The sequence below is a fragment of the Hypanus sabinus genome, unplaced genomic scaffold (assembly GCF_030144855.1).
Source record: "Hypanus sabinus isolate sHypSab1 unplaced genomic scaffold, sHypSab1.hap1 scaffold_533, whole genome shotgun sequence".
NCBI classification, from domain to species: domain Eukaryota; kingdom Metazoa; phylum Chordata; class Chondrichthyes; order Myliobatiformes; family Dasyatidae; genus Hypanus; species Hypanus sabinus.
The window spans coordinates 226967-250839 of record NW_026781395.1 but is presented as its reverse complement, the minus strand read 5'-3'; the positions used below and the strand labels follow the sequence as shown (position 1 = coordinate 250839).

Genomic DNA, 23873 nt, shown 5'->3' with positions numbered 1-23873 from the left:
ACTCAGTTGCCCTAGGTCTTCTGACCACTATTACAACTGGGATATTGTCTGTGTCTTCCCTAGTTAAGACAGATCCACATAACTTGTTCATCTCGTCTTATTCCCCATAATAAATTCACCCGTTTCTGCCTTCAAGGGCCCAACATTTGTCTTAAATATCTTTCATCTTCATATACCTAAAGAAGCTTTTAATATCCTCCCCGATATTCTTTGCTAGCTTACCTTCCTACCTCATCTTTTCTCCCTGTATTGCCTTTTTAGTGATCTTTTGTTGCTACTTAAAAAGTTTCCCAATCCTCTGGCTTTCCGTTCATTTTTGTTATGTTATTTTTATACTGTCATTTACTTCCCTTGTCAGCCACCGACGCCCCCTACTCCCCTCAGTATCTTTCTTCCTCTTTGGAATGAACTGAACCTGCACCTTCTGTATTATTGTCAGATATACCTGTCATTGTTGTTCCACTGTCACCCCTGCGAGGGTATCAGTCAACTTTGGCTAGTTCCTCCCTCATGGGTCCATAATCCCCTTTGTTTACCTGTAATACTGACATCTCCGATTTTCCCTACTCCCTCTCAAACTGTAGAATAAAACTTATCATATTATGGTAACTACCTCGGAATGGATCCTTTACCTCGAGTTCCCTTATCAAATCCGGTTCATTACCCAACACTAGATCCACAATTGTCTTCTACTGGGTCGGCTCCAGTACAAGCTGCTCTAAGGATCCAAATCGGAGTCACTCCACAAACTCCCTTACCTGCATGTTGCATTAGCTTTGCGACATGCTAATTTTAGGTCTTGATTCAACTTGCCCCCTGCATCCAGGCTAATATTTGGGGGCCTGCATATGACTCATATTACGGTATTTTTGCCCTTACAATTTTTCAGTTCGATCCATACTGACTCTACACTCCTGATTCTATGTCACCCATCGCAAGGGACTGAATTTCATTCCTCACCGGCAAAGTCACCCCACCCCCTCTGCCCAACTGTCTGTCCTTTCCATAGGACGTATACGCTTGAAAAATCATTTCCCAGTCCTGGTCCTCTTGCTGCCATGTCTCTGTTATTCCTATAACATCATACTTGCCAATATCCAACTGAGCTCAAGCTCATTTACTTTATTTCTTATACTTCGTGCATTCATATATAATACGTTTCAACCATCACTTCCCTCACTTCACACATTGATCCCTATTGCACTTGGCCATACGCTCCGAATCCTTCCTGAGCTTTCTGCCCCTTTAATTGTGTTGTCTTTCTTAAGTTTTCTATTTCTCTCTTTTCCTTTAACTGACATTTTGTTTCCAGATTTCCCCTCTCCTCCCCCACTTACTAGTTTAAAAACACCGGTGTTGCAGTTGCAACCCTGCCTGCCAGAATGATGGTCCTCCGCCTCTTAATGTGCAACCCGTCCCTTTCGTTCTTCTCCATCCACACTGCCAGTTGAATTCCTCTCCTCATTCTGTCTCCCAATTTCCCGCGCAGCGCTTTCATCCCTCACCTTATTTCCCCTCTCCATCCATCCATCCATCTGCTGCTCAGTCTCCACATGTTACTCTACCCTAGTTCCTGTTCTTCCTCAACTTTTCTCCCTGACTCACAATCCGCCCCACCATTCTCGACCTGTCCCTTGCCTTTCTCTTTCTCTCTCTCTCTCAAATTCTCTTCCACTCTGTTCCAGATGGTCTGGACCCCACCTACTCTCAGCTGAACTTTCGCCTAAATGAACTTCCGATCGCTCAGGATGAAGATCATCATATTGCGTCAAGACCAGGAAAAATGCCAGTGACTGCTCAAGCAGGTCAGAGTTTACATTGATGACGCCATTCTGAAGGGATCATCTGCTCTTCGCACACTTGTACAAATGCTAATTCATCTGCATCGACCATTTCTCTGGCTGTTCCTTCTACAGACAGAGTACCGTCTGCTTAAAAAATAATGTCACTCTGGTCTGCAGTTAAACCTCTTTCTGCTATTCTTATCAGACATGCTCCACAATCCATATCTCTCTCTCTCTCTCTCTCTCTCTCTCTCTCTCTCTCTCTCTCTCTCTCTCTCTCTCTCTCTCTCTCTCTCTCTCTCTCTCTCTCTCTCTCTCTCTCTCTCTCTCTCTCTCTCTCTCTCTCTCTCTCTCTCTCTCTCTCTCTCTCTCTCTCTCTCTCTCTCTCATCTTTCTACGCCCATGGAATTTCTCTCGGCGGTTATTTCCCTCCTAACTGGGATGAGAATTGCAGATAAAAACACAAAATGCTGTGACAGACAGCATCTATGGGAGGAGGTAGTGACGACGTTTCGGGCTGAAACCCTTCATCAGGAGTGAGGTAACATAGGATGGTCGAGGAGGGATAAGCAGTGTTGGGAGGGATGAAGTGGAGAGCTGGGAAGTAGGCTGGAGGGAAATTGGGTAGGGGAAGCTGGAGAATTATAGAATTAAAAGAGAAAGAATGGTAGGGCTGGGGGGACATTATAGTGAGGGGGGAAAACAAGAGATAAAGAGAAGCAGACTAAAATTATAGATAGGGACGTGGTAGGGGGGGGGGGGTTCAGACCTCCCGTCCCTATTCCTAACGCAAAGACCATCGGTAGAGTCTCAGCAATCTCTTCCCTCGGCTTCCATTGCAGCTTCCTTTACATTTCGTACGTTCCAGGCGACCTATCCAAGCCGATGCTTTCCACAAGGTCCAGCACATCCTCTTTCTGAATATCTACATCCTGAAGCTTTTCAGTCTGCTGCAAGTCAACACTGCAATCACTACGATACTGAAGTAAATTATTCATTAGTAGCTCATATTGTCATTAAATATTGATTGTGACCTTATGGTCGTATTGTCTCTCCACAGTTGCGCAAGCACGAGATTCGAAAGTGAAGGTCGGAAATGTACTGTTCCGTGTGATCTGCCTACTCTGCCTAATTATAGGCGTCTTCCTCGTGACAGTGGCCGGTCTCTCGATCCATGGTGAGTGGAACGGGCTCCGGATGGAGTCAGACCGTAAATAAAGAGAGTGGAATGATTTGTTACTGTAAAACACAACAACGACACCAAAATCCACCCCCAACTTTCAGTTCGCCAATTAAAAACTCCTCACCGTAGGGAAGAGGGATGAGGTCCTGAATTGTGAGTTCCCGGAACTAGGCAGAAGGGTGAAGAACAGGACCTCAAGGGTGGCGTTCTCAGGTTTGCTGCCAGTACTACGTGATAGTGATAGTAAGAATTGGAAGAGATGGCAGTTGAATACATGGCTGAGGAGTTTGTGCAGGGGGCAGGGCTTTAGATTTTTGGACCATTGGGATCTCTCCTGGGGAAGGTGGGACCTGTACAGATTGAATGGGTTGCACCTGAACTCCAGTGGGATCAATATCCTTGCTGGAAGGTTTGCTAGCATGGTCCGGAGGGTTTAAAATATATTGCAAGGGGAATGGGACCAGGAGCGATGGAGCTGTGAAAGAAGTGCATGGAGTAAAGGCAGATGCAATACATAGAGAGGCTTTGAGGAAAGAGAAGCAGAATAAAGGGTGTAAAGGTAGTAAGGTAGAAGGGCTAAAGTGCGTGTACTTCAATGCAAGAAGCATCAGGAACAAAGATGATGAACTGAGAGCTTGGATGCATACATGGAATTATGATGGACTGGCTATTGCAGAGATTTGACTGGCACCAGGGCAGAAACGGATTCTCCATATTACTTGAAGGGGAGAAGCGGTGGCATTACTGGTCAGCATAAGAAAGGGTGGGTACCGGAGCACTATCCACTTTTGAGTCAGTATTAGTGCCACAGCGTGTCGTCAAGCCGACTGGGGAATACAATACTGGATCTAGTATTAGGAAACGAACAGGGACAGGTAACTGATCTTTCAATGGGTGAACCTCTGGGGACAATGACCACGGCACCCTGGCCTTTAGCATTATCATGGAAAAGGATAGAATCAGAGAGGACAGGAAAATATTTAATTGGGGAAGTGAAAATATGAAGCTATCAGACTAGATTTTCCGGGTGTGAATTGGGATGATAATTTACTGGGAATTATACTATAGACATAGGACCATAGAACCACGGAACATTGCGGCACAGATACGTGTCTTTTGGTCCTTGTTGGCTGTGTTGAACCATTTATCTGCTTAGTCCCAGTGACCTGCACCAGAATCATATCTCTCCATAAGCCTCTCATCCATGTACCTGTCCGTTTTTCTTAAATGTTAAAAGTGAGCCTGCATTCACCACTTCATCTGGCAGTTCATTCCACACTCCTACCCTCTGTGTGAAGAAGACGGAACCCATAATGTTCCCTTCCAACTTTTTCCCCTTCAACCTCAAACCATGTCCTCTGTTTTTTTTTATCTCTCCCCGAGCGTCAGTGGAAAGAGCCTGCTTGTCCTCACTCTATCTATATTCATCATCATTTTATACACCTCTATCAAATATCCCCTCATTCTTCTACGCTCCAGGGAAAAAACTCCTAATCTGAACAATGTAAGCATATTACAATTATAGCGCGGAAACCGGCAACCTCAGTCCTTCCAGTCCGTGCCGACGCTTATTCTCACCTAGTCCCACCGACCATAACCCTCCATTCCTTCCCTGTCCATATACCTCTGCAACTTTACCTTAAATGACAATAACGAACTTGCCTCTACCATTTCTACTGGAAGCTTGTTTCACACAGCCGCCACATTCTGAGTAGTGAAGTTCCCCCTGTTGCTTCCCCTAAGCTTTTGCCCCCTAACTCTCACTCACTTTTGTCCTCTTTTATGAATCTCCTCTACTCTCAAAGGAAAAAGCCTATCCACGTCAACTCTATCTATCCCCCTCATAAATTTAGATGCCTCTTCTCAAGTCCACCGTCAACCTTTTAAGCTCCAAAAAGTAAAGACAAAACTTGGTCAAACTTTCTCTGTAAGTTAGGTGTTGAAACACAAGTAACCTTCTAGTAAATCTTCTCTGTACTCTATTTGTTAACATCTTTCCGACAATTCGTTGACTGGAACTGTACACAATACTCCAAATATGGCCTTAACAATTTATTGTACAATTTTAACCATATATCGCAACTTCTATACACAATGCTCTGATATATAAAATAAGGCATACCAAAAGCTTTCTTCACCACCCTGTCCACGTGAGATTCCATCTTCAGGGAAAAATGCATCATTATTCCTAGATCATTCTGTTCTAATGCATTCTTCAATGGACTACCATTTCCCAGGTATGTCCTATTTTGATTAGTCCTACCAAAATGCAGCACCTCACACTTATCAGCATTAAACTCCATCTGCCATCGTTCAACCCACTCTTCTAACTGGCCTAAATCTCTCTGCAAGCTTTGAAAAACTACTTCACTATCCACATCGCCACCTATGTTAAAATCATCTACATACTTACGATCCAATATACCACCCCATCATCCAGATCATTTATGTATATGACATATAAAATTGGACCCAGGACAGATCCCTGAGGCACAGCACTAGTCACCGGCCTCCAACCTGACGAACAGTTATCCACTACTACTCTCTGGCATCTCCCTTCCAGCCACTGTTGAATACATTTACTACTTCAATATTAATAGCTAACGACTGAACCTTCCAAGCTAACCTTCCGTGTGGAAACTTATCAAATCTATTCAACCTGCTTTGTAACTCAATTTCTCAAGTCCCGGCAACATCCATGTAAACCGTCGCAGCATTCGTACCTTATTAATATATTTCCTGCAAATCGGTAACATAAACGGCACGCAATATTCAAAATTTGGCCTCACCAATGCCAATGCCTTATACAACCTCACCATAACGTTCCAATTCTTGATGTCAGTACTTTGATATATAAATGCCAATGTACCAATAGCTCTCTTTACTACCCTCTCTACCTCTGAGGGCACTTTTAGGGAATTTTGTAATTGTATTTCGAGAGCCCTCTTGTCTCCTGCTCTCCTCAGTGCCCTACCATTTACGTTGTATGTTCGACCTAGGTTTCTCATTCCAAAGTGCAATACCTCACACGTGTCTCTATTAAACTCCATCTGCCATTTTTCAGCCTATTTTACCAGTTGGTACAAATCCCTCTGCAAGGTTTGAAAATCTTCATCACTGTCAACTACACCTCCAATTTCTTTATCATCAGCAAATTTGCTGATCCAATTTACCACATTGCATTCCAGATCATTGATATAGATGACAAAGATAAAATGGACCCAGCACTGATCCCTGTCACACACCACTAGTCACAGGACATTTAGTCGATGTTTTGGGATCTCTTGAAGGATGTTAGGGATAAATTTGTTAAATTTGTTAGGGATAAATAATGGTAGGGTGAAGGAACCATAGGCAACAAGTGAGGTGGAAAATCTAGTCAGGTGGAAGGCAGCATATATGCGGTTTAGGAAGCAAGGGACAGATTGTTCTATTGCGGAACACAGGGTAGCAAGAAAGGCGCTTAAGATGGGGCTGAGGAGAGCCAGAAGGGTAGATGAGAAGGTCTTGGCAAGTAGGGTAGGGCATTCTTCCAGTTATGTGAAGATTAATAGGAAGACTGGAGTGAAGTTGGGAGCGATTAGAGATAAAGGTGGGAAGGATAGCTCATTTAATTCCGTTGTTTAAAAAAGGCTCTAAAAGTTAGCCAGGAAATTATAGGCCGGTAAGTTTGACATTGGTAGTAGGTAAGTTATTGTAAGGAATACTAAGAGATAGGATCTGCAAGTATTTCGATAGACATGGACTTATTCGAAACAATCAGCATGGCTTTGTGCGTGGTAGGTCATGTTTAACCAAACTATTAGAGTTTTTCGAGGACGTTACCAGGAAATGGATGAAGGGAAGACAGTGGATATTGTATTCATGAACTTCAGTAAGGCCGTTGACAAGGTCCGCATGGGAGGTTAGTTAGGAAGATTCGATCGCTAGGTATACATGGAGAGGTAGTGAATTAAATTAGATATTGGCTCAATGGAAGAAGCCAGAGCTTGGTAGTGGAGGATTGCTACTCTGAGTGGCGGCCTGTGACAAGTGGTGTGCCACAGGGATCTGTGCTGAGTCCATTGTTATTTGTCATCTTTATCAATGATCTGGACGATAATGTGGGTAATTGGATCAGCACATTTGCTGATGATACACGGTGTGGAGGTGTAGTGGACAGTGAGAAAGGTTTTCAAAGCTTACAGAGGGATTTGGACCAACTGGAGAAATGGGCAGCAAAATGGCAGATGGAGTTCAATGCGGACAAGTGAGAGATACTGCACTTCGGAAGGTCAAACCAAGGTAGAACATACAAGGTAAGTGGTAGGACCCTGAGGAGTGCAGCAGAAGGATTTGGGAGTACAGGTACATAATTACCTCACAAGCAGATAGGTTTGTACAGGGATCATTTGGTACATTGGCCTTTAGAAATCAAAGTATTGAGTTTAAGAGTTGGAATGTAATGGTGAGGTTGTATAAGACATTGGCGAAACCGAATTTGGAGTGTTGTGTGCGGTTTTGGTCACCAAATTACAGGAGGGATATTAATAAGTTTGAAAGGGTGCAGAGAAGGTTAATAAAGATGTTGCCGGGACTTGAGAAACTGAGTTACAGAGAAAGTTCGAATAGGTTAGGACTTTATTCCCTGGAGCGTAGAAGAATGAAGGGTGATTTGTTAGAGGTGTATAACATTATGATAGATATAGATAGAGTTAATGCCAGCAAGCTTTTTTCCTCTGAGGCCGGGCAGAAAAAAAAAATCAGAGTTCATGGGTTAAGGGTGAAGGGGGAAACGTTTAAAGGTAACATTATGGCGGCTAATATTCCCTTTAAGCAGAGAGTGGTGGGAGTGTGGAATGAGCTGCCAGATTAATTGGTGAGTGCGGGATCACTTTTAAGGCTTAAGAAAAACCTGGACAGGTATATGGATGAGAGGCGTTTGGAGGGATTTGGCCCAGGTGCATGTCAGTAGGATTAGGCAGAAAAAAGGTTCGGCAGAGCCAAGAAAAGCTAAAAGGCCTGTTTTTGTGCTGTAATGTTCTATGGTTCTATGTGCCTGGATACTGCGGAAGAAAGCACGGTACTCACTGAATACTTATCTTCAGCTTTCACCAATGTGAGAGAACATGATGACGGTGAGGACAATATGAGGGACGTTGATATTCTGGAGCATGTTGGTAGTAGGGGAGAGGAGTTGTTGGAGTTCTTAAAATTCATTAGGACGGATAAGTCCCAAGACCCTGACAAAATATTCCACAGGCTGCTCCAAGAGGAGAGGGAAGAGATTGCTGAGCCTCTGTCAAAGATCTTTATGTCCTCGTCCACCGGAATACAGCCTGGGGAATATTCTGCCAGGCACCGGGGACTTATCCGTCCTAATCTATTTTAACAACTTCAACACCTCCTCTCCATTAATATTAACATGCTCTAGAACATCAACCTCACTCATTTTGTCCTCTCCGTCATTAAGTTCCCTCTCAGTGCTGAATACCGAAAAGAAGTATTCATTGGGGAGCTCGATCACTTCCAGAGCCTCCAGGCACATCTCCCCATTTTTATCTCTAATTGGTCCTATATTCAATTCTATCACCCTTTTGTTCTTCACATAACTGAATAATGCCTTGGGGATTTTCTTTGCCCTACTCGCCAAGGCCTTCTCATGCCCTCTTCTTGCTCTTCTCAGCCCCTTCTTAAGCTCCTTTCTTGCTATCCTATATTCCTCAACAGCCCCATCTGATCGTTGATTCCTAAACCTCATGTATGCTTGCTTCTTCCAGCTGACTATTTCTTCCACCTCACTTGTCACAAACGGTTCCTTCACCTTACCATTCTTTGTCTTCCTTAGCAGGACAAATTTATCTCTAACATCCTGCAAGAGATCCCTAAACATCGACCACAAGTCCACAGTACATTTCTCTGCAAAAACATCATCCCAGTTTACACCCGAAAGTTCTAGCCTTAAAGACTCATAAGTTGCCCTTCCCCAATTATAAATGTTCCTGTCCTCTCTCATTCTATCCTTTACCATGATAATGCTAAAGGCCAGGGAACAGTGATCACTGTCCCCCAGATGCTCAGCCACTGACAGATCTGTGACCTGACCCGTTCGTTACCTAATACTAGATCTAGTATGGCATTCCCACTAGTCGGCCTGTCAACATACTGTGACAAGAATCCATGCTGGACACACTTAGTAAACTCTTCCCCATCTAAACACATTGAACTAATCAGTTGCCAATCAATATTAGGTAAGTTAGTCACCCATGATAACAACCCTCTTATTTTTGCACCTTCCCAATATCTGCCTCCCAATCTGATCCTCGGTATCTCTGCTGCTACCAGGGGGTCTATAGAATGCCCCAGTAGAGGACCTGCTCTCTTCCTGTTCCTGACATCTACCCAAACTGACTCAAAAGAGGATACTGCTACATTAACCACCCTTTCTGCAGCTGTAATAATATCCTTACCGGTAATAGATAGATAGATAGATAGATAGATAGATAGATAGATAGATAGATAGATAGATAGATAGATAGATAGATAGATAGATAGATAGATAGATAGATAGATAGATAGATAGATACTTTATTCATCTCCAAGGGGAAATTCAACATTTTCCCAGTTTCCCATACAATTATTGTAGCAAGACTAATTACATACAGTAGTTAACTCAGTATAAATATGATATGCATCTAAAATCACCCTCCCAAAAAGCATTAAAAAATAGTTTTTAAAAAGTTCTGAAATAGTTTACTGAAGTGCATTGAGTGGTACCTTAAGCTCAGTCCTAACCCCGGCACTTTAACATGTCTTGGCCCTGGTGGTTGAATTGTAGAGCCGAATGGCGTTGGGGAGTAATGATCTCTTCATCCTGTCTGAGGAGCATTGCATTGACAGCAACCTGCCGCTGAAGCTGCTTCTCTGTCTCTGGATGGTGCTGTGCAGAGGATGTTCACGGTTTTCCATGATTGACGTAGCCTACTCAGCGCCCTGCTCTCTGCCACCGATGTTATCCTGTCCAGTTCTGTGCCCATGACAGAGCCCGCCTTCCTTACCAGCTTATTAAGACTTGAGGCGTCCCTCTTCTTAATGCTGCCTCCCCAGCACGCCACCACAAATAAGAGGGCGCTTTCCACAACTGACCGATAGAGCATCTTCAGCATCTCACTACAAACATTGAATGACGCCAGCCTGCTGAGGAAATACAGTCGACTCTGTGTTTTCCTGCACAGGGCATCTGTGTTGGCAGTCCAGTCTAGCTTCTCGTCTAACTGCACTCCCAGATACTTGTATGTCTTAACCTGCTCCACACATTCTCCATTAATGATCACTGGCTCCATATGAGGCCTAGGTCTCCTACAGTCTACCACCATCTTCTTGGTCTTGGTAATATTGAGACGCAGGTAGTTTGAGTTGCACCATATCACAAAGTCCTGTATCAGTTTCCTACACTCTTCCTCCTGAACATTCCTGACACACCCCACTATGGCCGTGTTTTCAGCGAACTTCTCCACATGGCATGACTCCGAGTTATATTGGAAGTCTGATGTGCGCAGGATGAAGAGGACCGGAGAGAGCACGGTCCCCTGCGGCGCTCCTGTGCTCCTGAACACCGTGTCAGACCTATAGTCTCCCAACCGCACATACTGAGGTCTGTCTGTCAAGTAGTCCGTAATCCAAGCCACCATGTGTGATCCTACTCCCATCTCCTTTAGTTTGTGCCTTAAGGTCCTGGGCTGGATGGTGTTAAAACCACTAGAGATGTCCAGGAATTTAATCCTCACAGCACCACTGACACTATCCAGGTGAGAGAGGGATTTGTGCAGCAGGTACGTGATAGCATCCTCCACTCTCCTCCCTTTTTCCGCTCTCTCTATCCCTTTTAAAGCACTGAAGTCCAGGAATATTAAGAATCCATTCCTGCCCTGGTGCCAGCCATTTCTCCGGAATGGCCACTACATCACAATACATCACCTTTGTTCCTGATGCTTCTTGCATTGAATTGCGCACACTTGAGCCCTTCCACCTTACGATCTTTACACCCTTTATTCTGTTACTCATTCCTCAGTTCCTTTCTATATTTTAATCTGTCTTTACGCCATACACTTATTTCACTGCTCTATTGCTCCGGGTCCAATCTCCCTTGCTAATTAGTCTAAACCCTCCCGAACCATGACAGCAAACATACCTGCAAGCATATTGCTCCCCCTCGAGCACAGATTCAACCTATACAATCTGCACACGTCCTGACTTCCCCTGAATAGATCCCAATGAGCCAAAAATCTAAACCCCTGCCCCCTGCACCAGAACCGCAGCCACGCATTCAACTGCCAACTCCTCCAATTCTTACCATCGCTATCACGTAGCACTGTCACCAATCCTGAGAACGCCACATTTGAGGTCCTGTCCTTCAGCCTTCTGCCTAGTTCCCGGATCTCACACTTCTGCACCTCATCACTCTATGTCCTTGGTAGCAACATGTATCACGACTTCTGGTTGTTTTCCCTCTCGTGCCAGGATGTCATGCACCCGATCAGATTCATCCCGGACCCTGGAACCCGGAAGACAGCAAACTATGGGGGTTTCTTTCTCACGTCCACAAAATCTCCTGTCTGCTCCCCTGACTATAGAGTCTCCAATGACGACAGTTCTCCTCTTCTCCGTCCCATCCTTCTGCACCGCAGGGTCAGACTCAGTGACAGAGGCCGTTCCACCGTGGCTCACGCCTGGTTGGTCTTCCTCGCTAACAGGATCTTCAAATGTCTCTCGAGTCAAACCCTTAAATCTCCACACCTTCACTGGCCCACTCACTCATTGGCCACTTTCCACAGAAAGAGAGGTAATGGTGCAGCTCTATAAAACTCAAGTTAGGCCACACTTGGATTATTGTGTCCGGTTCTGGTCGCCTTAATGTAGGCAGGATGTGGAAGCATTGGAAAGGGTACAGAGGAGATTTACCCGGATGCCGCCTGGTTTAGAGAGTCTGAATTATGATCAGAGATTTAGGGAGCTATGGCTTTACTCTTTGGAGAGAAGGAGGATGAGAGGAGACATGATAGGGTTATACAAGTTATTAAGAAGAATATATAGAGTGGACTCTTCCCTAAGGACGCACTACTCAATACAACTGGACCTGGCTTTAAGGTAAAGAGTAAGAAGTTGACGGGGGTTATTAGAGGAAGTTTTTTTTAAAAAATGTTTTTATTCAGAGAGTGGTTCGTGCGTGGAATGCACTCCCTGAGTCAATAGCGGAGGCAGAATCATCACTGAAATTTAAGAGGCTGCTTGACAGGTATGTGGGGAGTTATATGGGAGGCAGGGTTTACGGGTCGGCATAACATTGTGGGCCGAAATGCCCGTACTGTGCTGTACAATTCCATGCTCTATCTTCTATAACACGGACACTCCTCTGACCGTGATAAAAACACGGCCTTGACCGTAACACAATCAAGACTCGTCCTGACACCGACACGCCATTCAACATAACATTAACAATGCTGTTACCGTATTACGGTCACGACTTACAAAGAGACATAGATACATTCCTAACCGCGACATTGAAACGACCATCGCCGTGACACGCACATTGCTGTCACACTGGCTGCATGGTACCCTTCAATAACTTCGACATGTCCCTGATGGCGTTACTGATAAACTCCTCAAGGCAGCACCGAAACACACCTCACAGTGACACCGATACGTTCTTCACCGTGACGCTGATGTTGCGTACACCGTGACATCTTCACGCTCCTCAATGTGATCCGCTCCGCACCGCATTGTGAAAAAGACTCAGATGTCACTGTAACACCCCTTACCGTGACAGTATCGCGCCTCAACATAACATCGATGCACCGCTCACTGAGGCAATTAGGCGCACCTCACCCTGACACAGGCAAACCCCTTACCGTAATACCGACAGTTAAATTCACAGTGACGCCGGCACATTCCTCACAGCAACTCGGACATGCCCCATACGATACTGACGCAGACCACAATAGAAACAAAAAAAAAGACTTTCACCGGGACATTGATATACCCCCTAGCGTGACACAGACACTCCCATCAAGGTGACGCCGACGCCTCTCCCTGTGCCATCAGTACATCCTTCACTGTGACGCCCTTCTCCGTGACACTGACGCAACACTCTCTGTGACCCGTTCGCTGGCGTGACGCTGAATCACGTGTTACTGTAAACGCTAAAAATCCTTCACCATCTCACTCAGTATCACAGATTCGTCAGTCTTACGAAACATGTCAGCGAAACTCTAATCTGTTCGATCTTAAACGAATGAACAACGATCTCCGTCACCAGTTCACTGAGATGGAAACGAAGTACAGATCTGTCAACGAAACCAAAGCTGAAATCTGTGAACTGTTAACCAGCAGAAGAGGTGAGACATCATCCCCCACTTTCACCCTCTCCTCATCACAGGGCAGGCATGGGGAGAGGAAGCGTCACTCTGTGCTTGACATCGGGAGTGTGTGAAGAGTTGGCAGGCAGGGTGATTCACTCTGTGGTTGACCCGGTGAGTGTGTGATGGGATTGCATGGAGGGAGTTTCCCTCTGTCACTGAATCCAGGAGAGTGTGATGGGACATTGTGAATTTTGATTCACTCTGTGTCTGACAACGGGATTGTGAGACGTAGCATTGCTACTTCACCCTGTGTCTCCCTCCGGCAGTGTGTGATGGGACAGTGTGGAGAGAGATTCACTCTGTGTCTGACCCAAGGAGTGAGTGACGGGACGGTGTGGAGGGAGATTCACTCTGTGTCTGACCCCGGGAGTGTGTGATGGGACGGTGTGGAGGGGGATTCACTATGTGCCTGAACCCGGGAGTGTGTAATGGGCTCGTCGAGCGGGAGAGCGATTGTGTTTGATTCCAGGAGTGTGTGATTGGATAGTGCAAATGGACGTATATTCTATCTGACAACGGATTGTGTGATTGGATATTGAGCAGGGAGTCTGACGCCGTGAGTGTGCCACAGGAGGGTGTGGGTGGAGCTTCTCTTTGTGTGAAAACACAAGTTGGTGTGATGGAACGGATCAGAGAGAGAGTCTCACTCTGTGACCCGCCAGGAGATGCTTGATGGGACGTAAGGATGGAGATTCACACTGTATTAGACTCGGGAGTGTGAGATGGGGTCGTGTGGAGGGAGCTTCACTCTGTGACTGAAATTTGCTACGTGATGCGTTGAGAGGCAAACGATGGAGAATCACCCTCGTCGTGTGTGCTGACGGAGTTTATTTCTGTGTCTGACGGCTGGATTGTGCGATGGGGCCATGGAGAGAGATTCACAGTGTGCCTTATCGAGGCTGTGTGTGATTGGAGGACGTGAGGGATCTAAATTCTGTTCCCTGATCCAGGGAGGTAGCGAGGGGTGGTGTGGAGGGTTCTTCACTGTGTGCCTGAGGCCGGGAGTGTGTGATAAGACGGTGTGGAAGTATGGAGTCTGACAGCCGGAATGAGTGACGAGGACATGGAGAGAGTGCTTCACTCTTTCTTTGACCTATCATTGCGTGACAAAGCTTTGTGGAGGGAGCAAAATTCTTTGTCTGACAACGGGAGTATGTGATGGGACAGTGTTGACGGGAGCATCATTCCACGTCCGACCCCGGGTGTCTGTCATGGGTCCGTGGAGAGAGGTAATCTGCGTTCGACCTTGTTAGTGTGTGATCGGACAGTTTGCAGGGATTTTAAATCTGTGTCTCACCCCGTTTGTGTATGATGGGTCGTTGTGGTTGACACAGTGTGTATGCCATGGGTAGCTATAGGCGGGAAGGTGGGGGGGGGGTGTTTGGTGTGAGAGCGTTTTTGGCGGGCGTGTGTCATGTGTGCGCCTGAAACCGAGAAAGATAACATGTGCTTGGATGTGTTCGGCTCCGCGTCGGAAACCAGTGGAGTGTGACAGGACGATGCGGAGGGAGCTTCTCTCGTTTACTGACGCCCGTTTTGTCTGATGTCACCGTGTAGGAGGAGCTTCATACAGTGTCTCAATACGGGAATATGCGGTGGGGTGGGAGTGTGGAGGCATATTCACTCAGTGTCTGACACCGGGAGAGTGTGATGGGACGGTGTGGGGGGGGGGGGGATTTAGTCCGTGTCAGTCCCCGGGAGTGTGTGATGGGACGGTGTGGAGGGAGATTCACTCTGTGTCTGACACCGGGAGAGTGTGATGGGATGGTGTGGAGGGGGATTCACTCTGTGCCTGACACCGGGACTGTGTGATGGACGGTGCGGAGGGAGACTCACTCTGTGTCTGACACCGGGATAGTATGATGGGACCCTGAGCCTTCATTCTTCGGCTGTCTCCGAGGTTGTGTAAAGGAGAGGAGCGGATTGAAATTCTATGTGTGTCTGTCCCTCAGGTATTTTGTGATATTGTGTGGGGTAGGAGATGGGTATCTGACTCCTGAAGTTACTGATGAGGAGGAGTTGAGGGAGCTACACCTTGTGATTGGTCTGGGAGACTCAGCTTGAGTATGGCAGCAGGAGAGATTAGACGGTGTAGACGAGCTTTCCTTTGAAACTGACTATGGGAGGGTATGATGCGAGTTTGTATCTGACCCCGGGAAAGTGCAATGGGGCAGTTTAGAGGGCGTCTCATTCTGTGTCTGACCCCAGAAATGTGTCTTGGAACAGTGCGGAGTGGGAGTCACTCTGAGATTTACACCGGGAGTATTTTATGTGTCAGTGCAATGCGTCGTCACACTGTGTTCAACTCTGGGTAGTGTGATGGGTCTGCATGGGAGGAGTGTCACTCCGCGTCTGACCTCTGTGGGCTGTGAAAGAACACTGTGGAAGCAGCTTCATTCTGTGACTGACACAGTGTGCGTGTGAGGGAATGCTACGGAGGGACAATCCGATCTTTGGAGTGTGTGATGGGACAGTTTGGAATTGTCCACTCTGTGTCTGAACCTGGGAATGTGTTTTCGGAACTTTTCTGCATGGCAGACATCGGGATGGAACGCTGACATGCGTTTGCCCTGTCAGGATGTGTGTGATTGAATGGCCTGCAGGGATCTTCACTCTACAACTGACACAGGGATCATGTGAAGAGATTTCATTGTGTATCTAATTTCGGGACTGTGTGATGGGACTGTGTGGAGGAAGATTCACTCTGTGTCTGATCCCGGGAGTGTGTGATGGGACGGTGTGGAGGGAGATTCACTCTGTGTCTGACACCGGGAGTGTGTAATGGGACGGAGTGGAGGGAGATTCACTCTGTGTCTATCCGCAGGAACCTGTGACTTGACAGTGAGCAGAGTGCAGTCTGAACCCATGTCAGTGATGGGGCCGTGGATAGAGAGAGAGAGAGAGAGAGAGAGAGAGAGAGAGAGAGCTTCACTCAGTGTCTGACCACGGGGGTGTGCGATAGGAGAGTGTGAAGGCAACTTCAGTCTGTGTCCGAACCATAAGCGCGGCAGTGTGTTGTTGTGGAGGGAGCAAGGTCAGTTAGACATCACTTTGTGTATGACTCCGGGAGTGTATCAGGGGACTTAGGTAGAGGGGAGTCTGTAATGGAAAATGTGGAGGGAACTTCATTCTGTGCCTCTGTGTGGATAGGTCCACCTTGTACGAGACTCACTCAGGATCCTGACCCCTGGAGAATTTGATGGATGGTTTGGAGGGACCGGCACTGTGCTTGGTCCCTGTTATTGTGCGATGGGTCGGTGTGGGAGGAGATTCACTGTGTTCATGACCTCAGGTGTGGGTGAAATTCAGTCTGTGTGTTACACCGGGTGTGTATCAAGGGAAAGTGTGAAGGGAATTTCAGTCTGTCTGTCACATTTCCTTGTCCCTGATTTCCAGAGCAAACTTGTTCCGAAGACTGGATCAGAAAGAAAGATTGGTGCTATTACATAACCACGTTTACAACAGCTTTCCCCAGAGCGGTGCAAGAATGTTCAAACCGTGGTTCAAGGCTGCTGGAAATCAATTCAAGGGATGAAGCGGTATGTGTCACAACACGAGAAGATTACACAGTAACACAAGAATCATCACACACTCTCGGGGTCAGACACAGAGTGAATCTCCCTCCACATCGTCCCATCACACACTCCCGGGATCAGACACAGAGTGAAGTTTCCACTCTCTCTCTCTCTCTCTCTCTCTCTCTCTCTCTCTCTCTCTCTCTCTCTCTCTCTCTCTCTCTCCCTCAGACACTCACACACTCGCTCTCTCTCTCACTCTCACTCTCTCGACCATCCCATCCCACACTCCCCAGTTCATACATTGGAAGAGGCTCCTCCTAAACATTAATTGATGAGGTTTAATTTTGCAGAATGGTGTTTCCAACGCTATCGGCAATCTATATGGATCTTATTGGATTGGAAAATGCGAAGCCGGGTGAGATTCGGATTCACACTGGATTCTGGCTTGTGACGGGGTCAGGGGGATTAGTTTGGAGACACACCGTGGCTGTGCGAAGTGTGGGGGTCACGATCGTAGATTAGATTACGACACAGGGCCGTGGGGAATGAAACGGGTCTGGGGTCTAGTTTAAGCGGATCACTTGCCTTATGGAAAGAACACTGAAGTGGAATTAAATTAGTGACGTCTCGGGTTTCCTCCTGGAGCTGTTTTGACTCTGCTAAATTTCTTTAACATTCTTTGATAGGGAATCGGCTTCTAGTCTTATGTTGAAGCATGACAGTGGAATGCCCAACTGCGGTAACTGCGACTCTCCCGGATGGGGGATCCGTTGCAATCGTCGACACCGTTTCATCTGCGAGAAGTCTGCACATTTTCGCACGGATATTCCTGAAAAGATCCAGGATCTCTGTCAACAATCCGTTGGGCCAAACTGATTCACATTACAATCCGTCTTCCTCTCCCGTCTCTCTTCCCCACTGTTGTCCACCTCATCCTCAAATTCCCGCTTCACGCACTCTGCCCTTCTCCCAAATACACCCCTCCACAACTCGCATCCCATTCCACCAACACGCTCCTACATTCCTCTTTCCCCAGCATACCATTTTATTTACCACCATTTCTCCCACTCTTCTCTCCCCCACCCGCATCGTTCTCCACCACTCCACGTCTGGTATCCCTCCCCTCCTCTCCACCCACTCTCCCCTCACTCCTGTGTACTCTGGTTCACAGATTTCCAACTCTGGGGTAAAAGACTGTGCGCATTCACTCTATTTGTGCTCCTCAGGGTTTTATACACCTCTGTAGAGTCACCCCTACTCCCCAAAGAATAAACTCCCTACGCCAGCCCGGCCTCCACAACTCAGCCACTCGAATCCCGGCAACATCCTCGTAAATCTCCCTCTGCACTCTTTCCAGCTCATCTTTCCTACAGCAGGGCGAACAGAACCGAACACAGTACTCCAAGTGTGGCCACACCGATGTCCTGTACAACTGCAATGTGACCTCCCGACTCCTGTACTCAGTGAAGACCAGCGTGCCACATGTCCTATCTATCCGTATCGCGTGTTTGCCACCGGAATCACCATCTTATTTATTGTTTTTGACTTGTACCACCCGAGAGTAGATCATTTGCACAATCGGTACTCCGCAATGCCGTAGATTTAATATAAGTTCCAAAAATTAATAAACTCAGCAAATAGGGGAATATCGAGGCTGTTCATGTATCCGAGAAGGGTTTAGTAATCTGATGGTGGGGGTGGAAGTTCAGTAGTTTGTTTTAAGTCGTCGAGTGCGGATCGTCAGGCACCTGTACCTCCACCCCGATGGTACAAATAACGACAGGCACTTCCCGGGTTGTGAAGGTCCTCAGTAATGGATGGGGTAGTTTTTGAATAATTCCTCTTTGTGGGGTGGGGATGTGGTTTGACTGCGATGGGGTTGGCTGAAGCTATAACCCTCTGCAGCCTCCGGCGACCCTCTGCATTGCAGCCTCCACACCAGGCGGAGATGAAACAAACCAGAATGCTCTCCACCGTTGATCCGGAGAAACCCGCGAGTTTTCAGTGACAGACCACATCTCCTCACGCTGCTGACGTTGTAATCCCTTCTGTAAAGAAAGAGATATGGACGGTGGTGAAGGTACACGCAGAGTCAGGTCTAGAATTCACTCAGACTCAGATTAGAAATAACCAAGACTAGAGTAAATAAATCCAAAGAGGAAATGAAAAGCCTACGGTTGTGCACTGAGTGCTCAACAAGAGTCTTTTAACTAGGACATTCCACGAAGGAGTGTGGTAGGGAATAATTGTCAGTCTGAGTCTCAAATGGGAAGTAACTGTTCTCCATACTCAGGGGGATGGGAATTCCGAACTTGGATGTACGTTCCCTTGTAGATTAAACAGCATGCTGTTCCGGAAAGCCATCACGGCTGCTGTCTGTGAAGTCCTCCTCAAGACTGCCTCGAACAAATTGATTGTGCGAGATAAAGACCCCATGATAACTGCTGTTCCATTCCTACATGTCTCAGATATTCCTCTGTTTCCTGTCTGTGACACTGTAATGATATTGTTCGCTGTTCAATTGACAACTGACAGCAGAGAGTTTTTCCCTTTTCTATCCGTTATCTCTACCCAGATGGATTCAATATTCTGCTCCTTAGATCTTAAATCGTCTCTCACAATCGCCTTGATTTCATCCTGAATGAAAAGCGTTAAACGACCACCTTGACCTTCCTGTCTGTCCTTCTATATTACCTGATATACCTGGATATTTAATTCCCAATCTTCTCCACCCTGCAGCCACATCTCTATAATGGCCACTAAATCACTCTCCTTTGTACTGATTTGTGCGACAAGTTCACTGACCTTATTAGGAAAACTACGGGCATTCAGATAAAGTGCTTTTACACTCATTATGCTTTTAAAATCATGTCATCTTCATCTCTTTACACTTGAATTTTTTCGCTTCACTTCACTCCACCCTTACTTCCCCCTTTTCTATGTTTTGATTTTACTGGATCTTTATCTACACCTTTCTCGTTTGCTTGATCCGTACTCAGACAGTCTGCTGAACCCACCCCCTACTATTTAGTTTAAATCCACAGCCCTTGTAATACGACTCGCTGGGATCCAGTTCCCATCACGGTTCAGGTGCACCCCGTCCCATTGGAGTTGCTTCCTCTTTCCCCAATATTACCGATGATTTCTCATGAATTCAAATCCACTTCTCCCAAACCAGTTCTTTAAGTTTCGAATCTTCGTTACCCTATGCCAATTTGCACGGGTCTCGGGCAGTCATCCCTTTTGGTTCTGCTTTTCAAGTTAGGCCTCACCTGCTCAAATTTCCTCAGGAGAACCTCTTCCCTCACTCGATCTTTCTCTTAAATAGATCTTCAATTTACCCAGTGCCTTGGTCTCCATCGTCGCCTGCTGCAAATTCCAGAAATTCACTCGTGTCTGGCTGAGGAATTTCCTCCTCATCTCCGTGCCAAATTGGCATCCTTCATTTCTGAATCTCCCCTGCATGTCTGAGCCTCGCTCAACAGACAAACTATTCTCTCCCAGTCCCTCTACTGAGTCCCTTTAACATTAAATAGGTTTCAATGTGGTCAACTCTGAGCCTTCTGAATCCCAATGAGTAGAGGCACAGATCCATCCCTTTCCGGACACTGTATTCCATCAGCCATTTCGTTACCCATTTTCCTCTCTGTCCAAATCCCTGTTCCCTCAGCACTATCCGCTGATCCAAAATCTTGTCACCGATCTACACTGACTGTGGATTCCCGATGAGGAAGTATGAAACTCCGTTGTAGGGGGAGATACAACGGCCCAGGATTTGGATCCTGTTGAATAAAACTGAGGAAATGACGGTGTTGAACGATGAGCTGTTGTCAATATTGTTGTTGTCCAGATGGTCCAAGGCCAAGGCCCAGTGGCTGAGCAAGTGAGTTTCCACCCGCAGTAGACCTATTGTGGAGAGAGACAAGATGCAGCGGATCAACGTCTTGGGGTAAATGCTAACATCCAGAAATTTTTAAATAATCCAAGATGATAGATTGGACATATAGAGAATTATACCCATGGAGACATAGAAAAGCTACAGCATGATACACGTCCTCCGGCCCACACTGTTGTTCCAAACATGTCCCTACACAAGAAATCACTAGGCTTATACAAAGCCCTCTATTTCTCTAAGCTCCATGTACCTATCCGAAAATCTCTTTAAAGACTCATTCGTATCTGCGTCCACCACTTTTCCTGGCAGCCCATTCCACGCACTCACCACTCTTTGAGTGAAGAAAACATACCCCTGACATATCCTCTGTGCCTTCTCCCCAACACCTTGAACCTGTGTCCTCCTGTGGCAATCAATTCAGACCTGGGATAGAGCCTCAAACCATCCATCGATCAGTATCTCCCAACATCTAAAACACCGTTATCAGGGCACCTCTCATCCTCCGTCCGTCCAAGGAGAGAAGGCTGAGTTAAATCAAGCTATCCTCATAAGACCTGCTTCACAATCTGGCAACATCCTTGTAGATCTCCTTTGCACCCTTTCTATGTCTGTCACATCCTCTCTGTCGTGAGGTGACCAGAAATGAGCACGGTACTCCAAGTGCGGTCTGACCAGGGTGCTATATAGCTGCGACATTATCTCTCGGCTCCTAAATTCAATTCCGCGATTGATGAAGGCTAATATACCGTCCACTCACTTAACCACTGAGTCACCCTGCGCCCAATGGAATCGGACCTCAAGATCGCTCTGATTCTCCACACTGCCAAGAGTCTCACCATTAATTCATTATTCTGCCGTCATATTTGACCTACCAAATGAACCACCTCACACATATCTGGTTTGAACTCCATCTGCCACTTCTCAGCCGAATTTGCATCCTATCAATGTCCCGAAGTAACCGCTGACAGCCCTCCACACCATCCACAACACCTCCAACCTTAGTGTCATCAGCAAACTTGCTAACCCATCCCTCCAATTCCTCATCCAGGTCATTCAAAAAAATCACGAAGAGTAAGGTTCAAAAACAGAACCATGAGGCACTCCACTGGTGACCAACCTATATGGCGAATACGACCTTTCTACAACCACTCTTTGCCTTCTGTGGGCAAGCCAGTTCTGGATCCACAAAACAATGTCCCTTTGGATCCCATGTCTCCTTACTTTCTCAATAAGCCTTGCATGGGGTAACTTATGAAACACCTTGCCGCTCTTCCTTCATCAATCTGTGTTAGTCCCATCCTCAAAAAACTTCAATCAGGTTCGTAAGGAACGATCTACCCTTGACAAAGTCATGCTGACAATTCCTAATTATATTATACTCTCCAAATGTTCATAAATCCTGGCACTAAGGATCTTCTCCATCTACTTACCAACCACTGAGACAAGACTCACTGGTCTATAATTTCCTGGTCTATCTGTACTCATTTTCTTGAATAAAGAAAAACATTCTCAACCGTCCAATCCTCTAGAACCTCTCCTGTCTCCCAATTGATGATGCAAATATCATCGCCAGCTACTCAGCAATCTCCTCACTCGCCTCCCACAGTAGCCTGGGGTACATCTCATCCGGCCCCGGCGACTGGTGAATACACGAGATAAGCAGTTAAGGAGCCAGTGCATAGTACCCCTGCGGCAAACCCCCTGAAAAACAGTTATATCACTTTTGGATACAGGGAGAGTGTGGGCGGACCAACTAAAGTTAGGGTGGTCCGGTCCCTGCTAGTGAGTCAGAATTGTTAAGTGTGAGGGAGAACAGCTAGAGGTCTCTTAACTGAATACGTTGGATTGAATTCATACTTCACTCTGAGATGCAGAAGCATAAGTCACAGGTATCAGTATCACAATGGAATTAAGAGAATTGCAGGCAGATGAGAGAGGAGCTTGGGCAGGTGCATTGGATGAGGTTACTGGGAACGATCCCGGCAGGGTAGAAATGGCTGGAGCTTCTGGGAATATTTCACAAAGCACAAGATAGATATGCCACAAAGTCCTCATATCGCAGGGGTAGTCACCGCGGCTGACGAGAGAGGTTAAGGACCGCATTACAGCCAAGGGAAGGATCTTTAAGACAGTAAAAGTGTGTGGGAAGTTGGATGATGGAAAAGTTTTCCAAAGCGGCCTTGGTCGCTGCGAAAATATCAGTATCTATTTTGATGGATAAGTTATGGAGTCCAAGAAATGACCAAGGAAGTCGGAGTCAGCATAGTTTCTGTGAATACAAATCTTGCCGGACAAGCCTGCCAGAGTTCTCAGAGGAAGTAACAAACCGGGTGGACACAGGAGAGACAGCGGATGTCACTGTGAGTGTCTGTTAGAGTGAATCTTGCCGGACATTTGACCCGTCCCCCACCCAAAAGTATACAAAGCGGTAGATCTGCTATTGAAGGGGTGGGTTATAGGGGGCTCTCTAACCTGGGCCTGTCTGTTAAACCGCTTTCATCCTTCTAAATGTCACCCAGTTTCCTGTGAACTGTGATTTACGTTCACTGCTCTGCAGGAGGGGTAAAAGAGAAATTTAAATTCATCGAGTGGACAGATAAGGATTTGGGTTAGATCAAGGACTTTGACGATAGATTGTGAAGCACTGAGAACATCCGTAAATCACGGAACAGAACAGAGCAGTCGGCCCACAATGTTGTGATATACCACTTGAGTTGAATTACTTCTGACTGCACAACAATCAACTCCCTGCATATTAACGTCCCTGTTAAAGCCACACATGAACTCCTCTCTCCGTTCTTGTCAATGAATCTCACGTGACTAGTAAATCCACTCCTCAATTTTGAATATTTCCCGCTTCATCACGATTATACAACCGAAACCGGGAATGTTGAGCTGACGCTCCTGCCCGCCCTGCAACGGCGTCTCACTAATGTCTACAATATCAGAATGCCAGCGGATGACCCCTTCCCTGAGCCCGTCGGTCTTTCGTAGAATACTTCTCGCGTTTAAACGGAGGCAGCTCAGAACATGAGACCCAGCAGGCTCAACCTTTTGCTTCCTCACTTTGTCTGTGGTCTCAACAACATCTGCTCC

The 23873-nt window shown here is 46.5% G+C and overlaps 1 long non-coding RNA gene across 1 annotated transcript; it reads left to right on the top strand.

Moving 5' to 3' along the window:
* Positions 1-16809: 16809 nt before the first annotated feature.
* Positions 16810-18528, top strand: LOC132389332 (uncharacterized). The gene is made up of 2 exons (XR_009510492.1): positions 16810-16903; positions 17569-18528. It is a non-coding gene; the product is annotated as an uncharacterized LOC132389332 (long non-coding RNA).
* Positions 18529-23873: the final 5345 nt, after the last annotated feature.